At 35.7% G+C, this 3,960-nt stretch overlaps 1 long non-coding RNA gene across 1 annotated transcript in view; it reads left to right on the top strand.

Moving 5' to 3' along the window:
• The first annotated feature begins 2,189 nt into the window (after window positions 1–2,189).
• Window positions 2,190–3,960, top strand: part of LOC107837561 (uncharacterized) — a 2,059-nt gene continuing 288 nt past the window's right edge. The window contains exon 1 of the long non-coding RNA XR_001663580.1: window positions 2,190–3,871. This is a non-coding gene — a long non-coding RNA (uncharacterized LOC107837561). The remainder of the gene's footprint in view (window positions 3,872–3,960) is intronic.

Here is a 3,960-nt window from a genome sequence, read left to right as displayed (position 1 = left end):
CCTCTGAACTTTACAGACCTGCAAGCAAAACAATCATTTTAAACCCACGTGCTCAGTTTTCATCCAGAAGTCTTAATTTACATTTCTGTGCAATTCAAGGACAGAACGATTTGAAATCTTAAGATGATGAATGAATCAATTGAATTTTTTTAATTAAAATGGTGTAATTTTTCTCTAAATGGTGAAAGAATCAGAGAGAAACTCATTTTGCTCTGAAAGGGTGGTTCTTATTTTTCACCAGAACTTGTCAAGTCAAACTGAATGCATGTGGCCATAATTCACTGATGTAGAAATCATTTAAGCCCTTTAAGTCGTTTGTTACATGCCATCTGCACAATTTCCAGGGGTGACGGCACATGGAGTCTGTGTGCAGAATTTGTAGCTACAGTATAATTAGACCCTGAACAGGTGTTTCCAAGCACACTAAAACCTTCAATCCAGCCCCAGGACTAGCAGCAAACACAAGCAGGATAGAAGCCCATAATTTTAGCATACTGTATCCCTGGGTTGTTAGGAGTTTCACAACATCTGGAGAAGTTTGAGAAAGAAAAAAAATCTGAAACTTGTGCCACTAACAAAGAAAATTATATATTATTAGACTGTTAATCATTATATTACTGCACATAAATTATGTAGGAAGGGGAGGAAAGTGCAGATTTCTGGATGCGGTCATCTGTGGAAACAACAACGGATCCATTACAACAAGCTCATAGAATAGAAAACAAAGATTTCCAAAAGTGGGAAATGATTACACTTGTGCTCGTTTTGAGGTTGCTGGGCTCTGGGGAATGCCCTTCCTGTGGGTGTGACAGCGTATGAGACTAAAGTTTAGCAGGAAAACTGCAGAAATCTGTATCAACAGGCAGCAGAAAATGTGCAACATCCTTTGCGTTTGCAGGTGGTTGACATTTAACTCTCATTATAAACCAGCACCAAGGAACACCAGCTGCATTTTCCTACAGTGAATTTAGTGCCATTAGAAATTCACTCTGTGTAAAAAATTAAGAGGTTCTGTTCACAAGTTTGGGACTTATTTTGAAAACATAATTTGTTTAATTTCATGTTACTTAAAACAAAATATTTAAGGGTTAATTCTTTTGTCAGCAACACATATTAAAAATAAAAATCACATTTTGTCAAACGTTGGCTTTTACATGCCACAGCTTCATTTCATTGCTATGTTACAGTCTTCTCTGGAGTCATAATAGTTTTTAACCATCTCTTCTGTGAGGAGAAAGTTATACGTCTTTGCAAAGTGCAGGACTGTGCAAGTGACTCAAGTCTTTACATTTTGTCTGCACAGAGCCAGGCTATTTTGTGTTACTTTAAATTAAAATAGTCTCGGTTGATGGGCTTTTATGCCTATATATCTGTTTTCGGTGAATGTTTCTTTTTTTGTTCTGCCATCAAATGTTGGCTTGTATATCATGAAAGGATTCAAAGTAGAGAAATCAGGGTGTGACGGGCAGAGACGGGCAGTAACTGGTTACACACTTGAGTATATTTCTAGGAGCTGTTGCACTGCATCCTACATTTTTCTCTTATTTTAGTGAGATTATTTTAAAGTAATGCTACTTTTACTTGAATGTGACATCTGGCTGCTCAGTGAGTTATTTCACTCACTGAAGACCAACCACAAGTTAACCAAGCAATGCAACAGATACACACACCATGTTTGTATTCGCACTCCTTTGTTCTGTTTATCTCTGAACTCTGCTGTATATTACTTACTTACTTTAAATGTCAATTTCTGAAACTCTGATAGTTGTGAACAGAAGTGGGTAGCAACTATTTACATTTACTCAGTTATAGTTCTTTGTCGGGAAAATGTATTTTTAACGGTAGTTTTACCAGATCATGGTTTTACTTTTACATTAGTAGCATTATTATGAAGTATTTCTACTCTTTCCCTTGTGTTATTATTCCATTAATAAAATACACATTGCCCAACTTTATGCAGAATCATAAAGTTGGGCAATATGCGTGTCAAACATTATTGCCTTAGACCAATTATAAGGAAATGATGAACGAGAATAGTTGGTAACTCTATTCTGTATATTTGTAGGTTGTGTGTCTTCTTTGTGTATGCTCCTTTTTTCTAACATGTTATTTAAAAAACAAAACAAAACAAAATTGGACAGAACCAGACAGAAAACAGTATGTTAAGCCTAATTACAGCCTCAAAAGAGACTAAACAGAGACTTCAGTTTGTTTTGTTTTTTTACACACATTGTAAAACCAGAGTTGTCATTGTTTTCTTGCAGTTTCTGTCTCATTTATGGGGGTAAAAGGACATTCTAATCTCCTTATATTGGCCCATCCAGATCTGAGACATTTTCCAGAAATTAATTAATGTGAAAAGACAACAAAGCAGGAAATATATAAGCTGCTGTCACTATTTCCATCTGGCCACATATGATGATTTAAGAAATTAATGTTGGCCGCATCTGAGCATGAGAAAGTGAAATGAAGTCCTGTCATGTTTGTAATGTAGATGTGCCACTTCTTATGCACTTCCAATCTGAATACGGCATGCATACTGGGATTAATGGTGTGGAATTCACAGTGTCCAGGTACATAACTTTTTTTTATGTCGTCTCGTTTAATTTTTAATTTTTATTTTTTTCACATCAAAGGATCAACTGATAAGCTAATAATGAAATTTAAATACTAAAAGTATGTATAGTTGGACAGTTGTTAGTCAAATTATTCAGACAGGACATTTTGGCAGTTTCACTTTTAATTTCAAGCATCCAGCATGTCGATTAAGGGTGCGTTTACACCAGCTCTGTTTGATCCGCTTTAATCAAACTAGACTAGAACGTTTGTTTGGGAGGTGTGAATCGAAAACCAAACTAAAAACGTAATTTAGCTTATGTATGTAGCGCTAGCTGGAGAAATGGATCGTGGCTATTTCTCCGTAAGACGAGGGTAGAAGGTGTGTCAACAATGGCTCAGACGTTTAGTGAATGTGATGTGTGAGGGATAATGTAGCAGATTTTATTCCATATGTCCAAAAAAATTACTTTTCCATCTTGTCTTTCCATGTCCATAAAACGAAAAACAAACACGCAGATGTGTTTAACCAACTCTTCTGTGAGGAGAAGGTTGCACTTTAACAATAAAGTCTTCAATAAGGCACGACACCTAAAACAAAACAGGTGCTTTATAAACATAAGGCAAAATATTATTCAGTTCAATGTTAATTAGTTTCTGCGGTACGAGGAGTTTGCTTTTCACATGGGGACAAGAGAAACATTTCTCTCTAGCAAGCAAAATGAACACTGACAGTTTGTCAGACGCAGCCTTCGTGTCACCAATGAAATATTTATGAACCTAATTATCTGCAGTAGAGGACAATATAACAAACAATGCACCCATTGATTAAACTTTTCATTATGCTTACCATGTTTATTGTCAGGATTGTTGCTGATACATTCAACATAAAGAACCACTGCTTAGTTTCCAGGGGCTTAAATATATTATAAAACTCACAAGGAACAGATTGTAAGGGAGTTGAGCTTGGAGTTTCCTAAAAGGTGAAATATATTCAGGACAGCATAGTTGTTAGTGTAATTAGTTGCTGGTTCAAATAAGGGTTTATTTTCTTTTTATAAATTTTTTTATTATTATTTAAAACACTGTCAAACCCCAATCACCTTTGGGATGTTGTGGAACCAGGGAATTAAATGTTTCCAGTATATATGTTTTCCAATGTCCAGATCAATGGATAATGGATTCATGGAACAACAAATATAAAGACAACAAAGCAAAAATGTTGTAATATTTCATTTTTGACATGAGTTCCTTGAGGAACCAAGCTCAATTTAATTCAGCAAGGTACAGTTGGCCGAATTAAATATCAGCAAAGGTAATGCGGTTGGTTCTCCAGACAAATTTCTGTTTTGTGTTCTGGGTTTTTGAGTTCAGTGGGCTGTTCTCTCGAGCACAGACCAAGGG

Source organism: Poecilia formosa, unplaced genomic scaffold (assembly GCF_000485575.1).
Source record: "Poecilia formosa unplaced genomic scaffold, Poecilia_formosa-5.1.2 Scaffold151, whole genome shotgun sequence".
Classification (NCBI taxonomy): domain Eukaryota; kingdom Metazoa; phylum Chordata; class Actinopteri; order Cyprinodontiformes; family Poeciliidae; genus Poecilia; species Poecilia formosa.
This window is presented reverse-complemented; position numbering and strand designations above follow the sequence as displayed.